This window comes from Lathyrus oleraceus, chromosome 3 (assembly GCF_024323335.1).
Source record: "Lathyrus oleraceus cultivar Zhongwan6 chromosome 3, CAAS_Psat_ZW6_1.0, whole genome shotgun sequence".
NCBI classification, from domain to species: Eukaryota; Viridiplantae; Streptophyta; class Magnoliopsida; order Fabales; family Fabaceae; genus Lathyrus; species Lathyrus oleraceus.
In genome coordinates, this window is record NC_066581.1 from 471,232,254 (window position 1) to 471,254,778 (window position 22,525).

At 39.1% G+C, this 22,525-nt stretch overlaps 1 non-coding gene across 1 annotated transcript; it reads left to right on the forward strand.

Annotated features, from left to right (window-relative positions):
* Nucleotides 1-13,296: 13,296 nt before the first annotated feature.
* On the forward strand, nt 13,297-13,403 carry LOC127133684 (small nucleolar RNA R71). Its single transcript, XR_007807634.1, has one exon. It is a non-coding gene; the product is annotated as a small nucleolar RNA R71 (small nucleolar RNA).
* The last annotated feature ends 9,122 nt before the right edge of the window (nt 13,404-22,525 follow it).

Genomic DNA, 22,525 nt, shown 5'->3' on the forward strand with positions numbered 1-22,525 from the left:
CTCTTAACCCGGGCCTGGGTGAGCTTAAATCAATGAAAACGTGGGGGTCCAGAATGAGGGACCCTGCTCCACTTGACTGACACTGTACAAGATCTGGGGGACGTGTCCAAGAGCATCAGCATGTAGTGCGAGCATAATGGATGACTCAAACGATTAGCAGGGGACTGGCTACTAGCCCCTTCTATCTTCCAATTGCCTCTTCACTTAGGAGGACTTAAAGTACGTGGCACAAAAGTAAACAAACAGAGTCATTGCCTCTTAAGGAGGACTTCAGCCAAATGCCTTCCAAACAGAAACGACAGGGCTTCCAGACTACATGAAGTTAGAGGATGATTGCCTAGGTGGTATGCCAACCACAAGCAAAGCAAACTCAAGCAATGAGTTAAAGCGGCTAAAGTACCTGGAATGGCAGTGATCAAAATAGTGTGTTCAAGGCCTCCAAAGTGTGTAGATCTCCTCCTTTGCTCTTGTTATGAAGCTTGATGTAGAAATGGATGCTTGCCACGACCTAGATCTTGCTTAATTTGCACTTGCCATTGATGTGTTCATATGCTTGACATGCTTCAAACCTTGCTCAATTTCCACAAAAAATGGATGAATCATGCTCCAAATGTCATGAGGATGATGGATCTATCAAGAAAATGTGTGGTTGTGTGGAGAAAATTTGAATTTCAATGAGAGAGAAATTTGGAGGGAAAATGAGATCTAGATCTAGAATTTGTGATTATGAACAATTCTGTTATGATTTATCTTATATACCATGTGCTAATTACATTGTAATCACAATTAGACATGTACTAATCATAATTAAGGACATTTGGAGTGTTTTGCAAAAAATGAAAAATGAAGGTGCATGGCTAATTTTGGACGTGAACAGTAACATGCTAGCATCCAAATCCACTTAAAATCACCTAATGAACACAATGGGATTGGAATTAGGCTTGTAGCTTGCACTAATTTTAAATTCCCCAATTTCCCTCCAAAATGCATGTGAATGGACACATGATCATGTGATTAAATTTCATGCAATGCTTGAATTGGAAAATATAGGTCAAGACAAGAATTTTGCAAAAAGAGTGGCTTCATTTGGAGTTTTGAGCCAAAAGTTATGGCTTGTTGAAGTTCCATGCACACTTGGCAATCATTCGCCCATATCTTCTCAACCGTTCATCATAAATTCATGAAATAGGACTTTTTGGAAATGGGAGAGAAAGATATTCAACTTTAATGTTGGATAAAAATTCATTTGAAACTTCTTTGATGATGTAAAATCAAGTTGAATTTGGACCAAAATCTTTCCATTTTTGGAAACTTTCAATTACAGGTCACTTTCCATTTTTGGAAACTTTTGATCTGACCTCAAATTCTTCAAGATATGTATTTGTAATGATGAATAAGCCTATTTGGGACATGAATGAAGTGTCTCAAACCATTTCTCCACCTCCTAGCCCTCAGTTGACTTTCTGTTGACTTTTATGGGCCCTAGATGACTTGAAAATGCACTGATGACTTTGAGCCTCTAACACTTGGCCAATTTGCTTCAAAATGAACCTTGGCTCATATAAGCTCAATAGAATGATCATGTGATCCCCCTCTCAATAGAATACCTCATCTCCTTGAAAATCCCTGGCAGGAACAGAAGTCATTGATTAGGGTTGACCTGAGGTCAAAACCCTAATCCAGAGGAACTGAACATGAATCAGGAGACCCTTGATGGTGATAGAACCATGATGATGGCAATATATACTTGCAACCGAGATAATGCTTAACCTCTGAAGGACCAGGAAACCCTAATGCACTGCAAACCCTCAGATGGTTGATGATCAACTTATGGAGACCCTCAGGCTTGAATCTCTTAACCTCTATATCTTCTGAGAAAGACTTAGGAGGATGACCTTCTCATTGTCACATGATATGCAACATGCAAATGCCTAATGTCCTAAAACATGAAATGCAATATGCTAAGCTAGTCCCAAGAAGAGGAGGGAAAATTCTGAGGTGTTACAGCTGCCCCTATTCAATTTACTGTGAACCTGTCGATATGAACAGCCTCGGCTTTCAGATGATCAGGGTGAAGAGTGATTGAATACCAAGAACAGACGAACAATTTGCGCTCCGCTGGGGATTATTATTATATTTTTTGCTTTTCTTGAACCCCACAACTTTCTGATGTTTTTCTTCTCTTTTCTTGAACCCCGGGACATCTTTGATTAAATTGTTTTTTGCTTTTTCTTGGACCCCGAACAATTATTTTCGCGCGTATGATCCCTGATCACCGCATTTGAACCTGGACAACTTCATAACACTCCGATCTCCATTTGAACCCCAGTCGCCTGACGATAACTCGCGATCGCCGTTGTGAACCCCATTCTCCAGAAAACACCCCGTGCCTCCTTTTCTCCATTTGAACCCCGCTCTCTAGAAAATGCCCAGCACTTCCTTCTATCCATTTGAACCCCGTTCTCCATTTTCTTGTGATAATTCCGCTGGCAACATCGGAAATAACACCAAAACACCACTCTGATGGCGACATATCAGAGGGTACACCTTCACAAAAGGAAGGTAACATGTGCATTTCTTCCTCCGAAGGCACCCATACCGACTTCTGTTGGCCTCGCCAAAGTCTAAGGTGACACATGATCAGAAGACAATCCTGAGGACCTCATCCTGGATATAATCTTCAACTCCAATCTCCCTTTGAACCCCGTTCTCCAGAAAATGCCGCAACACTTCCTTTTCTCCAATTGAATCTCAATTTTCGCGCTGATCGCATAACGTTCTCTCATTTTCATTTCCGTCTCCGCCCGACGGAAAATTTTCCTCCAATATCGCGCTACTGGGGAACATTGTTGATCTGACGTCATGATGCTAAACTCCTCAGAGTAACATCTTCTAACTTCTATCTCGCACGACAGAAATCTCCTCCAGTATCGCACTACTGGGGAATACCGTTGACCCAACGTCACGATGCTAAGCTCCTCAGAGTAACATCTTCCAACTTCCATCGAAACCAATCCTCAAACGGTAACCATGGCTTGAGACTAGTTTATGCTTGCAATGCTGATGCATGATTTTTTACAGCGTAATGCCCCACAACCATGGAAATGCTACGCAATTAGCTATGAAATATGCTATGCTTATCTAAATGATGAATGCCTAAAAAAGTATCCCCCTCAAGGGACTCTACTGGGAAGCTCGAGGCACTCTGCTGAGCAACTTGACAACACCCCAATCTCCCCCCTGCAGGGGAATAGTACTGCCGTTGGGGAAAGGACAACCCCAAACAGGGATGAACTCCACTGAACCCGATCCGCTTGGGGACTTCGCTGGGAAACAGCTACCGACGCACTCTGCGGGGAAAACAACAATCTTCGACTTGCTGGGGAAATAACAACCTCCACCCTGCTAGGGAAACAACCTTAGGCCTGGTTGTCGAAGAAACATCGATCTTGAATCTGCTGGGGAGATACGACACATCTGATACGGAACACCTGTCGACTCGTCGAACACTGGCATTCACTATCTAACCATAGTGTCAGCTTTCCACTTTTGAGAGCTGCCAGACTCGTCTGGACTTTCCTGATTCATCACCTTGTATTCTTGACTTCTCCGTACTCTATGGAGATCGAACCCCTCAAATTGGTATCAAGTTTCCAATTCTTCAGACTTTGAAGAGTCTTCTTGGATAAAAATTCATTTGAAACTTCTTTGATGATGTAAAATCAAGTTGAATTTGGACCAAAATCTTTCCATTTTTGGAAACTTTCAATTACAGGTCACTTTCCATTTTTGGAAACTTTTGATCTGACCTCAAATTCTTCAAGATATGTATTTGTAATGATGAGTAAGCCTCTTTGGGACATGAATGAAGTGTCTCAAACCATTTCTCCACCTCCTATCCCTCAGTTGACTTTCTGTTGACTTTTATGGGCCCTAGATGACTTGAAAATGCACTGATGACTTTGAGCCTCTAACACTTGGTCAATATGCTTCAAAATGAACCTTGGCTCATATAAGCTCAATAGAATTATCATGTGATCCCCCTCTCAATAGAATACCTCATCTCCTTGAAAATCCTTGGCAGGAACAGAAGTCATTGATTAGGGTTGACCTGAGGTCAAAACCCTAATCCAGAGGAACTGAACATGAATCAGGAGACCCTTGATGGTGATAGAACCGTGATGATGGCAATATATCCTTGCAACCAAGATAATGCTCAACCTCTGAAGGACCAGGAAACCCTAATGCACTGCAAACCCTCAGATGGTTGATGATCAACTTATGGAGACCCTCAGGCTTGAATCTCTTAACCTCTCTATCTTCTGAGAAAGACTTAGGAGGATGACCTTCTCATTGTCACATGATATGCAACATGCAAATGCCTAATGTCCTAAAACATGAAATGCAATATGCTAAGCTAGTCCCAAGAAGAGGAGGGAAAATTCTGAGGTGTTACAGCATGCACTCAGGCTTTAGAGGTAGGAAATGTTGCACAATATCAGTAACTAGACCCGGCATGTCTTCATATGACCAGGAAAAGACGTCAACATATTCTCGTAGCAACTTAATCAACCCCTTCTTAACAGATTCTTCCAGAAGTGCCCCAATCTTTACCTCTCGCACACAATCTTCAGACCCCAAGTTGACTGTTTCCAGATTCTCAAGATGTGGCTGAATGATCTTCTCTTCATGCTCAATTAGTTGGGTGATATCATCAGGAATCTCTTCCACATCATCTTCCTCTGCCTCAAATACAGGGAATTCAAAATTGGGAGATGGTGTTGGGTCATTATGTTCAATGGGTTTAGAAATCAACCTGCATAATGATTTTGGATATGAAAAGCTTTTAGAAATCAAACAAGGCAAATCATTATGCATATGAAAAAGATCGATTTTATTCTAATTTTTTAGGGTTTTATGTGATCACCAATTTCATGCAAAAGCAAAAAGGGAAAATAAATGGAAAAACAAACATTTAACATGAATTTATTGAATGAAAATATCATTGTATTTATGTTCCAACGATGTCATCACTCCTCCTTTTGGCATGGGAGAAGGGTTTTCAAACAAAGTGATTATTACGTTGACTTATGGACAACTGTCGAAATATCCACAGCGACCCAATTGTTGCAGACCCCTCCAGGGATGATGAAATTGCCATAATCCTCTGCATCTTCTTCCAAGACAGCCACAGCTTCCTCATTTTGACCCTTGTGGATAAAACCTCCACTCTTGAATAACCCTTGCTTGTTGAAAGTACCAGAAGAAAAACCTATGCCAGCCCGGGACTCGTTGTCTTCTAACTCAATCATTTTTCCTAAACCAGTGGTTGCACCACACTCAATGGCCAACTTTGCATCTTTGTAGGAAGCAAATGAAGGAGTTCTCTTCTTAATAGGCTCAGCAATAGATAACGCTTGGAAAGGAGTTCCAACTTCAACCTCATCATCTATATAAGAGAAGGAAGACAAATGGCTAACTAGGAGAGCCCTATCTCCCCCTACCACCACCAGCTTCTTGTTTTTCACGAATTTCAATTTTTGGTGTAGGGTGGACGTCACGGCGCCTGCCTCGTGAATCCATGGTCTAAGTGATCCATCAGTCTTGAAATATTGGCTCTAGTGTAGTACCGGTGAGTCAGCTTGTCTTCAAAATAAATGAAGGACACATAGTTAGACCACGGGGTAAGGGACCGGAAACAAAACCTGCTTATGCATATGATGCATGCAATGCTTGTGCATATGATTTGTTTTTTTTTTTATTTCAAAGGAACTTTATAGTTTTATTTGCAAATTCGGGAAATATTAAGCATTTTATCACATATGAAAATATCTCATCAAATAATGTCAGGGAAAAGAAGTGCAGCAACGTCCATCATATACAAGAGAAAAGGAAAATAATCATCCTATGGATCCCTAGAAACAATCATCCAAAGCTCGGGACACAGGAAGATAAGATGCGCGAAGCCTCTTCACCTCCCTCTCGTAGGCTGCCTCCATATCGGCCTTCTCTTTGGCGAGTCGATCATATCTCCTCTTCCAGAACTTAGAAGACTGAGGAAGTAGAGAAGTCCATACATCATCAGGGTCATCAATAACCTGATGCTCAAGAAACTCAATCAACGCATCCTTCTCCTTAATCTGCTGAAGCAACTCTTCACGTTCACGGATCCAGGCACGTGAACGGTCTTCGTCTCTCAACTCCTCTACTCCTAGATTAGGAGGGTTGAAGGCCCAACCATAATCATAGGTGTAGGTCTCGGATACTCGTAAGGCATGAGATACTCAGACGCCCTCTTCATAACCCAAACAGTGTAAGGCTCCAAAGCGATGCAATTCTTAGGACCCAACTCTTTCCTTCCTTTCCTATGAATCTTGCGCCAAGCGCGGACCATCCTAGCTTTCAAGCCTTGGGGATCTTTACCATCCTGAAATAATACACCCTCTAATAGAATGTTATTGGGTTTATCCTTTAAGGGGAACCCAAGCCGCCGACGTGCCAAAATAGGATTGTAGTTAATCCCACCACATGTACCAAGAAGAGGCACATTGGAGAATTCGCCACAAGAGTCAATAATCTGCACACCATCATACACATGGTTATACCAAGAGATATCATCATTAGTGAGAGACATAAGTCTCGTGGACCACCGTAGACATTCCTTGTTCTCCTTGAAAGCGACCGTCTGAGGTAAGTGAGAAATAAACCACTTATACAACAGAGGCAAACAACACACAAAGGCTTTACCACCTTTTGCATTCCTCGTATGCAAAGAGAAGTAGGTATCGCCCAACAGAGTCAGAACGGGAGTAAGAGTAGAGAAAATCCTAATAGCGTTCACATCCACAAACTTGTCGATGTTGGGGAATAACACTAGCCCATAGATGAGAAGTACAAATATGGCCTCAAAGGCGTCCTCACTCATGGCCTTCCCATACATAGTAGCTTGAGCAATGAGGAACTCAGAAGGGAGACCTTGAATTCCACCGTTGGTAGTCATATGAGCACCAACCATAGATTCATCTATGTGTAACATGTCAGCTATCTCTTGAGAAGTAGGAACCCTTTCCAAGCCACTGAATGGCAACTGGTCTAGAACAGGTATACCCACAAGATAAGCATACTCCTCAAGTGTAGGCAAAAGCTGAAAATCCGGAAACGTGAAGCAACGGTACAAAGGATCGTAAAACTGCACCAATACACTCATCAATCCTTCATCCACCTGAGTGGTCAGAAGAGGAAGAAGCTTCCCGAAACGAGCCTTGAAACCCAAGGGATCTAATACATAAGATGTCAAATTCCTTAACTCGTTCAAGTCTGGTTGTCTGAAACTGTACTTCTTTGTATTCCTTCTTTGTCTTTCCATGTCTGAAAATTTTGCAAATAGACCTCTTAAGTTCCTTGAAAATTTTCTTATTATTTTGATGATATGAATGCAAATGGGTGCATGAATGCATGAATGCAACAATCACACTCAGGGGTCAAGCAAAGCATACCAAACAAAGGTCATGGGATGGATCATGTTATCCTTAATATCAACCATCCATTTTGGTGGATTATGGTTTACACCTTATCAACGCCCAAGTTCCATTGATATTAAGGATACCTGAACGGATTAACCATGAATCAAGGGTTTGTTGCAAGTCACGAGCATGGAGTTAGGTTAAGAACCACCCAAAGGGAGTGTACTAAGGTTTAAACCTGCCAAACATGTTCTACAAAAGGTTCCCATAGTCATCATCCCATCTTTTGGATATTATCGGAGATACGACTACTCGTATTCCAAAAATATTCTCAAGAGAGACTCTTATGAGTGTAGTATCGCGTAACAATCGTATCAAATCTTACACTTGAACGACTTTCGCACTACATCCTACGAATAGGCCAAGATGGGTTTGGTAAACTAAGGTCCTTGGCTTCTAAGGTCTATATTGGAAAGAGTAATGTCTAACCATAACTTACTTGTGTGACATTATTGATCCCAACATAACCTCCACCAAGTGAATGGGATTGCATGTCAACTTGCTAAGGAATAACTCCACACAAGTCGACAAGACTATGCCATTCTCCTATCCTAAGTGCACTCGAGTCCGGGTATATAACTCATCTCACAAAGATCACCAAGCATACAAGGAATTAATATTAAGCAATTCAATCATTACATACAATACAGTAATCCCAAATTGCACAAAAATATGTCACAAAAAAAATACAATACAATACAACAAATATGAAAAGTAGGCAAAACCCACTAGGATATTATCCCCAGCAAAGTCGCCACTTTTTTGTAGCGGGGTATTCGTTACCATTAGAGATATTGACTAAATCCAAGGTAAATCATACGAGTCGAGTCACCACCGCACTTCTATTTATCCAAAGGAATGGTTAGAAAGCGAACAAAAACCTAAAAGTTTTATCAAATCAAAAACTAGTAAAAATGTCAGAGATCTAGGTAAGGGGGTTGGTTATGCAATGGGAAGGTGTTAGGCACCCAAAACATCCTAGGTACTCCTAGGGAGCCCTTTTCACATTTGTTGCAAAGGTTGTTGTTTTTTTTTGAAAATTTATTTGTGCAAACATGACTGAAGGGATGAGAAAAGCGTGTATGTTTATCTAATGTACTACTTACTAAAAGAAGGGTCAAAAGAAAATGACTCGCACGGACGTCGCATCCACTGCATACGTATCTCATCTGAATCTGAGAATCAGAGTCTTCGTAGCTCGGCTACCTATGGGTTAAAAAGGAGTGTGCTCGCTAAGACATCGCGTCTTATGCATACGTATCTCATCTGGGACGAAAATCAGAGCAAAACGTAGCTCGAATAACTACGGGGTAAGGGTTGTGTTTTGGGGTGAACGACGTTACTACGCAATCTACCGGATGCTCGACCTCTGAAGACTTACTTGCCTGTAGTAGAAGGAGATAACGTGTTCTTAGGAGAAGAAAAATCAATGAGTTTGGGGTGTTTAGGGATGCTCATGCAAAAAGGCAGTCCTAGATGAAGGAACCGCGCTACCTTAAATGACATGCCACGAGAGGCTATACGAAACCTAAGAAATCGGTAACATGCGGGAAAAGTAAAGGGATCGAGAGATTCGTTCTTTTTTTTAAAAACACGTGGGCTTCGCCTAGCGAGCATGACAGTTCAAGAAATTCCTCTGAGCGTAGGTGATTCTGGTGGCTTTTCTTGGGACTCGCTAGACGACCCATTCTGCTCTCCTAGCGAGCATGAAAACTCATGAACAAACTTTTGCTCCTTCAAGATTAACGTTTTGACTGACGAATAGACCCCATTTGAACCTGTTGGAAATATCTCAAGCCATTCCCTTGTGTTGACTGATCATCTAAATAGAACCCACAAAGTGTTTTGGATGATACTCAAACTTCAAACAAAAGATGTTAGTGATACATTTTTGTGCTTTTGGTTAGTAAACAAAAGTAAGAGAAACAATGATGTATAATTCAAGCATGCTTGGTGATCTCAAACCAATCACAAGGAGTCCCACCCAAAGGCAAAGGGAACCAAGATGCTAAAGATCCTTGAGGCAATGCAAATGCAATGTTATGATGCCATGAGGGATCTTAGGGTCAAAATTGGGGTCTTACAATAATATTATTTACCTCTTCTTCTGGAACGCAACGGTGAAAAATGCCATCTTTATCCCTTTTGAAAAGGAGAGGTTCGTCCCAATAGAAGTTTCTCACATCGTGGAAGAATTTCTTTTTGCGGTGGTAGTCAAGATCAGGGGGTACTATATCAGCAGCTAGGTAATTAACGAAGTATGCATACCAGGGTACGTTACTTATTGCTAAGGAATTTTGGGGGTGCTCATAAGGATCTTGGTTATTATCTTCAATGGTTTCTACTCTAGCTATCAGTCTATCATAGGCGAAATCATCATTTATGGGTACTAGTTCAGGTTTTAGATGTTCTAGCCTAGAAAGGTGATCGGCTACTACGTTTTCAGTGCCTTTTTTTTATCTCTTATATCTAAATCAAACTCTTGTAGTAATAGAATCCATCGGAGTAACCTGGGCTTGGCATCTTTTTTACTTAATAGGTAACGAATGGCAGCATGATCAATGTAAACTATAATTTTTCCTCCTACTAGATAAGATTTAAATTTGTCTATAGCGAAAACTACAACGAGTAATTCTTTTTCAGTTGTTGCATAATTAAGTTGGGCAGCATCTAGGGTTCTACTGGCATAATAGATGGCATGTAATTTTTTATCTTTCCTTTGTCCTAGAACGGCTCCAACTGCATAATCACTAGCATCGCACATTATCTCAAAAGGTTCCGACCAATTGGGCGGTTTCATAATGGGTGCTGAGATCAATGCTTGCTTTAAAAGATTAAATGCGTCATTACATTTTTTATCGAAAATGAATTCAGCATCTTTCATTAAAAGTCCAGTTAAAGGTTTGGTTATTTTGGAGAAGTCCTTAATAAAACGCCGGTAGAATCCAGCGTGTCCAAGAAAGCTTCGGACTTCTCTGATGGTTTTTGGTGGTTTTAGGTTTTCTATAACTTTTATTTTAGCTTTATCTACCTCTATACCTTTTTCAGAAACTATATGTCCTAAAACTATTCCTTCGGTCACCATGAAATGACACTTTTCCAGTTTAGCACGAGGTTCACCTCCACGCATATCTCCAGGATTTTCTCAAGGTTAGCAAGACAATTGTGGAAATCAAATCCCCAAACCGAGAAATCATCCATAAACACTTCCATGATACCATCTAGGTAATCTGCGAAGATGGACATCATGTAGCGTTGGAAAGTAGCAGGGGCATTACAGAGGCCGAACGACATTCGTCTGTAGGCAAAAGTTCCATAAGGGCATGTAAAGGTAGTTTTTTCTTGATCTTCGGGGTGGATAGGTATTTGGAAGAATCCAGAGTATCCATCTAGATAACAAAAGTAAGAGTGTCTGGCTAGACGCTCCAACATTTGGTCTATAAATGGTAAAGGGAAATGATCCTTCCTAGTTGCTTTATTTAATTTTCTATAATCTATACACATCCCCCATCCTCCTTCTAAATGTTTTGCTACATGTTCGCCGTTATCGTTTTGCACGACTGTGATGCCTCCCTTTTTAGGTACTACATGCACAGGGCTCACCCACTTACTATCCGAGATCTGATAGATGATTCCTGCCTCAAGTAACTTAAGAACTTCTTTTTTAACGACATCACTCATTATAGGGTTTATTCTTCTCTGATGTTCCCTAGATGGTTTTGAATCTTCTTCGAGCGAAATCCGATGCATGCATACGGATGGGCTTACACCCTTCAGGTCAGAGATATTATATCCTAAGGCTGAGGGATATCTTCGTAAAACGTCTAAAAGTTGGTTCGTTTCCTCTTGGCTCAAGGTAGCACTGACTATAACTGGACGGTTCATCTTTTCATCGAGGAACTCATATCTCAGGTTCTTAGGCAGTTCCTTAAGTTCTAAGGTTGGTTTCTTAGGGCATGGCATAGGATCTGGAGTAAGGGATAAACATTCGTAAAGGTTATCATCGATGTAGCGTTTCTTAAAGTCATCATCTTCCCTTATGAGAGTTGATGGTAACTTGATTGTTTTTATAATTTCTTTTTGTTCTAATTCTCTAACACATTCATCAATGATATCTAAAGCATAACACGAGTCTCCCATCACAAGTGCCATAAGAAATTTCGAAAGTATAAATTCTATTTTCTCGTCACCTACTTCAAATGTCAACTTTCCTTTCTTGACATCTATTATGGCTCCTACAGTCGATAAGAATGGTCTACCTAGAAGGATTGGTATATCATTGTCCTCTTTGATGTCCATGACAATAAAATCAGTAGGGATAAATAACTGACCTATCATAACAGGAACATCTTCTAAGATGCCTATCGGATATTTAACAGATCTATCGGCTAACTGAAGCGACATCTTAGTGGGCTGTAATTCTCCTAAGTTTAACCTCTCACAAACTGCTAAAGGCATTAGGCTCACACTAGCTCCTAAGTCTAGAAAAGCTTTTTCGATGACATGATTACCCAAAAGGCAAGGAATGGAGAAGTTTCCAGGATCTTTATCTTTCTTTGCTAATTTGTCCTCGTAAATAGCATTACATTCCAAAGGCTTCGGATCGTCAAGTCTACGTTTGTTGGTAAGGATGTCTTTGAGAAACTTGGCATAAGAAGGTATTTGGGTGATGGCTTATGTGAAAGGGATTTCTACATGAAGTTTTTCTATAACTTTAATAAATTTGTGATACTGTTTATTGATCTGGGTTTGTTTGAGTCTTTGCGGATATGGTATAGGTGGTTTATATGGCGGGGGTGATACGTAAGCTTTATCTTTAGGTTCTTCTCCTTTTTCTCGACCTTCCTGGTTTTCAGGTTCCTCTGGTTCCTTTACTTCGTCCGTGGGTTTGGTACATTCCTTAGAAGTTTCGGGTTCACTCAATCTAGGGTTTGGTGGCTCATCATAAGCGTTCCCACTTCGTAAGGTAATGGCATTGGCTTGTCCTCTCGGATTTTGTTGAGGTTGTCCAGGGAATTGTCCTCTAGGAGTAGTCTGAGGGGCTTGGTTTAAGACTACCTGAGAGATCTGGGTTTCAAGCATCTTGGTATGAGTAACTATTTGGTCAACCTTGGTTCCTAACTGAGTAATCAATTCTTTAACATGAATGTTTTGGTTCATGAACTCCTTGTTTTGTTGGGTTTGAGCGGTGATAAAATTTTCCATAATTTTCTCAAGGCTCGGCTTTGGTGGCACAGGTTGCATAGGTTGATTTGATCTAGGGGCTTGATAACTAGGTCTCGGAGGTGCATTATTTTGGATAGGGTTATTGTTTTTATAGGAGAAGTTCGGGTGATTCCTCCATCCAGGGTTATAGGTATTCGAATATGGGTTCCCTTGGGTGTAGTTCACTTGCTTAGAGTGGGTTTTGTTTAATAGACTGTATTCTGCCGATTGGTGTCCTTTGGTTCCACATATCTCACAATCCGACGAAACTGCGACTACAGTATTCGGGTTTATGCACATATGCTCGACCTTAAGGGATAATGCGTCCATTTTAGCTTGCATCATGTCTATAGAGCTTAGTTCATGCACTCCTCCTTGGGCTTCCTTCTTCTCAACTGTCGCTCGTTCGACTCCCCATGATTAATGTTTTTGAGCCATATCTTCGATGAGGGCACTAGCTTCAGGATAAGGTTTGTTCATCAGAGCACCGCCTACGGCAACGTCGATGGTCATCTTTATGTTGTAATGAAGTCCATTATAGAAGGTTTGAATGATTAACCAATTTTCTAAGCCATGATGTGGGTATGCTCGTAACAACTCTTTATATCTCTCCCAAGCTTCGAACAACGATTCTCCTTGGTTTTGGGTAAATCTAGTTATATGGTTTCAAAGAACGACGATTTTACTCGGGGGAAAATATCTAGCAAGAAAAACTCTTCTAAGGTTATCCCAAGTCGTAATGGAATTGGGTGGAAGGGAATCTAACCATGATTGGGCTTTATCTCTGAGGGAAAAAGGAAATAATCTTAAATGTATTACCTCAGGAGAAACTCCATTGGTTTTAAAAGTGTCTGCTAATTGAAGAAATATTTTTAAATGTTGGTTTGGGTTCTCAGTAGCGAGACCCGTGAATTGTCTCTGTTGCACTAGTTGCAACAGGGATGGTTTAAGTTCAAAATTATTAGCTGGGATGGTTGGGTTTACTATACTAGAACTAGGTTCTTCATTTGAAGGTTGAGCGAAATCTTTAAGAGGTCTTTGGTTTTGATCTTCGGCCATAGCTCTCTTAATTCTATGAAAGAATAAACGTGCGCGAGCGTAACGTTCAGGTTCCGCCAGAGGGTATACTAAGCTTAAACTTCCGGTGCTGCGAGTTCTTCGCATTGACCGGTGGGAAATAGCCTAAGTCTAAACGATATAACAACAGGGAAATGAAATTTGACGAAATTGGTCCCCGGCAACGGCGCCAAAAACTTGATACAGTGTTTCGCAAGTATACGAATGCGTCAGAGTAATATAAAAGATTGTCGAATCCACAGAGACCAAGTGTCAATCTATCGTTATCTATTGTTATGGTGTTTATCAAAGGCAATCAAAATAAGTTTTTTTTGGGTGTGCAAGGAAAAGTAAAGTATTGAATAAAGTTCAATTAATAAAGACAGGGTCAAATGTAATTCACATAATCAATTAATAATCCAAGTACTTGCTAACAGAACTACTTATGGGCAGTGTTTCCTACTTGAAAAGAACTAATTTAACAGGAACTGTCGCTTTCGCGTATTCAGAACCGAGTTGTCCTCCCTAATCAAACCCTTTTATTGTCACTTATAAAAAGGCGCGCATTGCGTTAGAGTAGTAAACCTATTTTTAAGAAATATAGTATCTTGACTAAGTTGAAAAGTATTATAACCTGGATTTCTTAACCAAAAGAGGTTCTCACGAACCAGACTCTAAACTTATAAACGCGTCCGAAAATAGTTTTAAAATCTCTTTTCTTCTTAAGTTAAAAACTCCTAATGAATTAAACAAAGTGCTTTTTCTGTTTTTGAAATAGTTAAAAGCAATTAAGTTTAGATAGACGTTGGACGACTTTCGATCTTACCCAACGGAATTGAAGTGCGGGAAAACTTAAGTTGAAAGTTAAAATAGCCCTTAAGTATTTCTACGAACAATTGTACGGATTATCGGTTCAATTACGATTCTTACATTCTAACCTTATAGATTTAGTTAGACATGGTAAAGTAAAAGTGCATTAATTTAAATAAAAGTAGTGCGAGTGCGGAAAGTAAATAAAAGTAGTGTGAGTGCGAGGAAATAAATGAAAGTAGAGCGAGTGCGAGTAAATAAACAAAAGTAAAGAGAGTGCGAGGAAATAAATAATTTAAAGCGAGTGCGAGGAAATAAATAATTTAAAGCGAGTGCGAGGAAATAAATAAAGTAAAGCGAGTGCGAGAAATAAATAAAGTAAAGCGAGTGCGGGAAAATAAATAAAGTAAAGCGATTGCGGGAAAATAAATAAGATAAAGACAAGTAATAAAAACCTGCTCCAATCGGAGGGTTGAGTAAATTGCAAAGCAGAAATGAAAATGGCGGCAGGATTAACTTCCTCCCAAAGTGCTCCAAACTCGATTACAGACTCTATCACACACTTGATTACACAATTGTGGTAACACTCCAATGCGAAGCGATTACCACTTTGAAATACTGAATATATGCCTAAGTGAAACAAAGTTGCTCTGAGTTTGCCTCTGCTCTAAGTTTGGACGATTGTAAAAGTGATTTCGAGTTTCTATTTATAAGCAAGTAAAAAGATGGAAATGACAAGGATGTCATTCAACTTGAAAATGGAAGTGAAAACTTTTCCTCTTGTGGCGCCCGCCACAAGGCCAATCTGAGGCGCCTAAGTGGAAGTAGTGGGGAACGTGGAAGTTGAGGGAAGTTGGGCTTGGACACGTCATGGTAGGGTCTATGGCGCCAGCCATGGGGTAGGCCACAAGTACAAAATGCTGAATTTTAGGGTTTTTAGCTCTTTTTCACTCCTTTTTTCGATTGGGGCTCCAATTAAAGTAAAAACCTGAAAACAAAGGAAAACATAGCAAAAACACAACAAAATAACAATAAAACAACTAGAATGCATGTGAAATCGGAGTCGAAAATACGGTAAATTTCAGTGTTATCACATTTCTGTCTTATGGATTGCATCCCATTGGTTAGATCTTTTCAACTCTAAACTTTTAAAATTTTGTCTAGAATAGTCCATTCATCTCCTCCTTTCCTTCTTAAAATTTAAAATCTCACCCTCATTTTAAAGCCTTCTTTGTTTGTGTTTTCAACTTAGACTTGTTTTAATTAGTAGAAACTTTGGCCTTATGCCATTGATTTTCAAAATATTTTCTAAATCAAACTTATGAATAAACTTAATTATATTGACTTTAATTTTAAAAGACAAAAAGAACTATCAACCTTATCTAATCCTTTTGGCCATTTTTTGCCTTTCTCTTTTAAACTTTTCAAAAGAGAGTATTTAGATTTGAGTTATACTTGATTGAGATATAATTCTCCCATTCCATGGTATATTGATTATAAGTATTTCCATTTATTAGGGGTTAATGGCATACTTGTTGATTGAATCTAAGTTGAAGCCCTCCATCTTAAATGTTGTAAAGCATTCATTATCGGTGGATGCTTTGTTGAGTATTCTCCCATTGATGACAAAATATCTTTAAGCTTTTGTTGAAATCAATCCACCAACCTTTGAAATTTTTACCAGGAACTATGGGGTTTTGAGCCCTTATTTATATGTTCGTACGTAGGCATAAGACCGAAGGTCTTGTCAAACACAAAAATATAATAAATGAATTATTTTCTCATCCCCCCATTCCATTTTTATCAAACATCCTTTCAATAAATATATTTGCACATAAAAAATGGCTCCCTAGGAGTACCTAGGACACTTTGGGTGCTAATACCTTCCCTCTATGTAACCAACCCCCTTACCTGTAATATCTGGAATTTTATTAGTTTTGTTTTGAAAACTTCTTATCTTTGGGTTTTTGTTCGTACTTTTCCCTTTTCCTTTGGAAATAAATAAGGCGCAATGGCGACTCATATTTTTCATCAACGCCGGGTTTATTTATAGCTCGATGGTCACGAATGCACTGCTACAAAATTGTTGGTACGTAGGCATAAGACCGAAGGTCTTGTCAAACACTAAATTATAAATAATGAATTCTTTTCTCATCCCCCCCCCCTTCAAATTTTTAGTAAACATCTTTTTCAAGTAAAACACTTGTACACAAAAAGGGCTCCCTAGGAGTACCTAGGACACTTTGTGTGCTAATACCTTTTCTCTGTGTAACCAACCCTTTTACCTGTAATCTCTGACATTTTATTAGTTTTGATTTGAAAACTTGTTATCTTTGGGTTATGTTCGTACTTTTCCCCTTTCCTTTGGAAACAATAAAAGCGCGATGACGACTATGGTTCTATTGACGTTGAGTTAACCAATAACTTAATGGTCATGAATTTACCGCTACATAAATAAAATGGAGACTCTGCGGGGGAGTAGTCCTCATTGGGTTTAGCCTACTTTTTGTGTTTTATATTTGTTGGTTTTTGATGTTTGTTTGTATATATTGTGTGATACTCCCTGTCTATTGTGCTTGGTGATCTCTATATGGTGAGATAAGTTCTAACCCGAACTTGAGTGCAATTTAAGATAGGAGGGTGGTATAGTCATGTTGGATTTGAAGGAGTAGTCCTGAAAGAGTTGAAGGATACTTTCATTTTCTCTTGTATTCGTACTTTTTGGTTTCTGAATTTGTACTCAGTGTAATCCTTCCAAAAGTTTTATGAATAAAAAGAGATTTTTATGGTCAAATTGTTACTAATTATTACTATAGATTGAAATATTTGCGAATAGGACTTTGTTTGTTCCTTGAAATTAAACTCAAAACCATTGCATTTCATGCATCATTTGAACAGGTTTCTTGCATTCCAGCCTTCAGCCATATGTCTTATGGTTCTTCTTCTTTGTATAAGACAAGCTGACTCATCACTATAATACTCAATCTAATCTACAAAAAAGAATGGATCATCTAGAATAAGAGAACCGAGAGCTCAAGGAAGAGATTGTTAGACTCACTACTTTGATGGAGTTTGTCATTTATGCTCAGAATCAACCATTTCCGCCTCCTACAACTCCTCCTCAAAGGACTGTTATCTCTGAAGTTGTTTCAGCACCAGGGCCTGTAATTCCTGCCAGCCAGTCTGCACCAGCTATGTCTGTCAGGTTCCCATGGAGAATGCCTCCAAATTTCATGCCTGAAGGATATGCTCCAACTTTTTTTTCTATGCCGACATCTAGCTCGGTCATGTTTGTTCCTCCTCATGTGGTACATGTTATGCCACGTGTTGATGAAACCATTTATCATTCTGAGCTATCTTAGGGCTCCGATGTGTATGAGAAAATGGATGAGATGAAAGACCAATTTCAAGAGCTGAGAAAAGAATTGAAGACCCTGAGGGGTAAAAATTTGTTCGATAAGAGTGCTATTGAGTTGTGCTTAGTGCCTAACATCAAAGTCTCTGTCAAATTCAAGGTCTCAGACTTTGAGAAGTATAAGGGAAATACCTATCCTCCGAGTCATCTTGTAATGTAAGTCTGCAAGATGTCTACTCAGACAAACAATGATCAACTACTCATCCACTACTTCCAAGACAGCTTAACTGGTGCTGCACTTTGGTGGTATATGGGTTTGGACATTGCTAGTGTCTGAACTTTCAACGACTTGGGTGAGGCCTTCGTCAAGCAATATAAGTAAAATGCTGATATGGCTTTCGATCAGGATCAGTTGCAATTGATGTCTCAAAAATATAAAGAGACATTCAAGGAGTACGCACAGAGATGAAGAGAACTTGATGCTAAAATTAGCCCACCCTTGGAGGAGAAAGATATGACGAAGATCTTTTTGAAGACTCTGAGTTCATTTTATTATGAACGTATGATTTCCAGTGCTCCTAATGATTTCACTGAAATGGTGAAGATGGGGATGCGATTAGAGGAAGGTGTTAGAGAGGGACATTTATATAAAGATGAAGTACCCACGAGTAAGAAATATGGTGGTAGTTTCTCCAAAAAGAAGGAAGAGGAAACCAATGTAGTGTCTGTAGGGAGGCAGAGGAGGCCTCACGTGAGGAAGAATTCCCAATCTCACCGGAATCATTATCAGGTCTCATCAGTTATTCTTGTTTTTACCAACAATTCAGCAAATCAATCAATATCCGTTCAACAACCACATCAACAACAATAATAGTGTACCCACAACAATCACTACAACAACAATCAACAAAATTTTGAGAGGAAGAAGGTCACTTTTGATCCTATTCCGATGACTTACGCAAAATTATATCCTTCTTTGGTTATCAAGAATCTGATTGAACCAAGAAATCCTCCACATACTCCTGAACCATTGCCATGGTGGTACAAGCCAAATCTGCAATGTGCCTTTCATCAGGGAGCTCCCGACCATGACATTGAAAATTGCTATCCTTTGAAGCATGAGGTCCAGAAATTGATCAAGAGTGGTATGATGTCCTTTGAGGACCGCGCGCCTAATGTTAAAGCTAATATGTTGTCTGCTCATGGCAATGCTTATTTGAATATGGTAGATGGTAATCTTGGGAATTTCAGGGTTTTCGATGTTTAACATATTCGCCAATATTTGGTAGAGATCCATAGAACTCTGTGCTTGATCAGTGATTATGAACATGACTATGATGGTTGTGTTATCTGCAGTGTCAACCCTCGAGGATGTGTGATTGTCAATAGGGACTTTCAAAAATTGATAGATGAAGGTGTAATTCAGAGCCAATAATCCAGATATATGGGTAATGATGTGAATGTGATTGTACCAGTATTCAAAACTCCGGAGGGAGTAGTTATCAAGTATGACAGCAAGAAGAATGATAATAGATCGATATCGCCATTGGTATTACGGTTAACGGGCCCAGTCCCATATTCATTCGATAAAGTTGTACCTTATAAGTACCATGCTACTATGATTGAGAATGTGCAAGAGGTTTCTCTTCCCACTGCAAATTCAGTAGTAAGCATTGTAAATGTCATTAAGGTGACCCGTAGCGGTCGTGTATTTGGCCCAATATCTCCTAAGGTTGTGGAAGATGGTGGTAAGAAGGCAGATTTCTGTTAGTTGATATTATTAACGCTCCAACTTGTCAGTCTTGTGAATCCAGCGGGTTGAAGGTTAAATATGATGATAATGATGAAGTTCTACAATTAATCAGAAAGAGTAAGTTCAACATTGTAGAGCAGCTTCTCCAAACGCCATCAAATATTTTTGTGTTATCTCTACTGATGAACTCCGAAGCGCATAGAGAGGTGTAAGACCCTAATTTTGACCCTAAGATCCCTCATGGCATCATTACATTGCATTTGCATTGCCTCAAGGATCATAAGCATCTTGGTTCCCTTTGCCTTTGGGTTGGGATCTCTTGTGAGTGGTTTGAGATCACCAAGCATGCTTGAATTGTATGTTATTGTTTTTCTCATTTTATTTACTAACCAAAAGCACAAAAATATTTCACTAACATTTCTTGTTTATAGCTTGAGCAGTCACAAGGTCTAAAGCTTCTAGGAGATCATATGTGCATTGATATGGCCAAGAGAAGGTGAAAGCAAGCATGGTAATGGTTCCCAAAGCTATCACCCATCAAATATGCCTCCCAAGTATCTCAATTCATCATTTTGATCAAAGCAAGTCAAGGGGTTTGAGGCTTGTTTCCCAAGGAAACCCTAATTCATTTGTTCATCAACTGTGCCTTGCTCATGAAGCAACCTCAACCCATGGTCAAATACAATCAGTGGAAGTTACTTAATTCATCATTTCATGCATATTTGAACTTATTTGAGTGTCCTCAATCTTCAATTCATCAAGATATGAGGTGTGGACTTGAGAAGTTGATCAGTCAATTCACCTGACTATTTTGAAATGCACTGAGACCTAACCTTTTATGTATTGGTCAAATGGAGATGACCCCAAGAGAAAAAATGTTTTTAAGGACAATATGAACAACTTTCCTGTTCATCAAAATTTTATTTGAAGCTTGGAAGGTCATCATCCATTCCAAGACATTATAGGTCATTTTGACTGAAACCCTAATTTTGGGTCAACTTCCCAAGAACATAACTCATTCATTTTTCATGATTTTGAGGTGAGACTTAATGCATTGGAAAGCTCGATGTGTCTAATTCAAATTATATGTTGAGCAAAATTGCAAAATCTCAAAAGAAATACATGTGATAATGCAAAACATTATAGGTCACTTTGGACCAAATGCATTGAAATGTGAAAAAGTACAACTTCAAGTGCCCATAAATTCTTGATTAAAAATCCAAATGATGCAAAATTTAAGTCCAAATTTATTGCCTTGAAAAGATATACAACTTTCATGTTGAAGACTTTGTCATTTGGAGCTTGCATCATTGAAACAGAAGGGCTTCAAGATTGGCCAATTTTGGAAATTTCACATATGCATGTTTTGCACCCTACACTTCGAGCTCAAATTTCATTAATTTCCAAGGCCCAAATGAAGTTTTGATCAACATGACATTTTTTCCTTATTCAATAAGCTTTCCAACCATTACGTGAATGGCTTTGCATTAAGGATAGATTGCTTCCTAAATCATGCAAAGCACCTAAATCAATACAAAATCAGTTCTCATCTTCTTTTTGGCATGGAAAGTTGTTGGAGTTTGATTCACTAATCAAGACCTCTAACTTGTGTTGTTGCCTATATTATTATTGACCGGCCTCAGATAGTTGTGACTTCTACATAAGTCCAATTACGATTGCATAACATAATGCTAAATTTGCCTTATGGCACATTAACTACTGACACTAACCATTAACCATTAACATTTACTTTTTGCTCTTTACATTTATGCAATTTACTATTCTTGTCCATATTATTCATTTTCTTTTCCCCCTTTGCTCACTTGAGCACATGTTTATGTTAATGCAATTTGCCTTTTGCTCACTTGAGCATATAATTGTGTATATATTATTGTGCTTGTGTTTTGTTTGATTGTTGTGGACCAAATGCAAAGAAATGGACAAATGGACTTAGTTTCTAAGACATTCCATATGCAAATTGGAGTAAAAGGACCTTAATGTTGAAGATGGATTAGAAGGACCAAACCTCTAAACTCACTTTTGTCCATTCTTGATTTACTTCATAAGACTCTTTGATGTGTGTGTGCTTTTGTGCTAGGGGATCCTATGAGAGCTCAAATTGAAGAACCATTGCCATGTCCATCCAAAAGTGAAAGATACAAGAGCCATTGCGGATCTTCTAAGAAGCTTGTTTGATTGTGTTGATTGCTTGAGCTTACTATTATTTTGCTTGCATATTCCAAAGGATAGGAGCTACTTGGATCATCAATATGATCTCAAGAGAGGAACTCCATTTGTGGTCTTGTTTCTTATCCCTTATCTTTTGTATACTTAGGACTTAGCCTTTCTTCTTCTTCCCTCCACTCTAGCCCAAGCCAAAACTTTTGTGCAAACATTTAACATTTCTTTTCAAATATTAGAAACCTAAGCCTTAGGCTTTTGATTTTCAAACTTTCTTTTCATAACACTTATTTTGAATAGGACTTCTAAGTCAACTTTGACCATATTTTGTAAATACTTTTCATTGGTAAATACCACTCATTCAAATACCTTTTTTGGGGTTTCAATGGCCATTCTCTTAATCAAAATTTTTCATAACCAATAGCTATTAGGTTTGAGTTATCCTTGAGGTAGATATAATACTCACCTATATCCTTAGTGATGGACAATGAGTCTTCCATGCTTATTATAGGGTTAACCCCTCACTAGCATGTTGAAGATATCCTCACACGGTGGATTTGTGGTTTTAGGTTGAGTTTTCTCCCTTGGATAACAAAAGACCTTAAGGCTTTTGGACCAATCAATTCACCAACTCTAATGGTG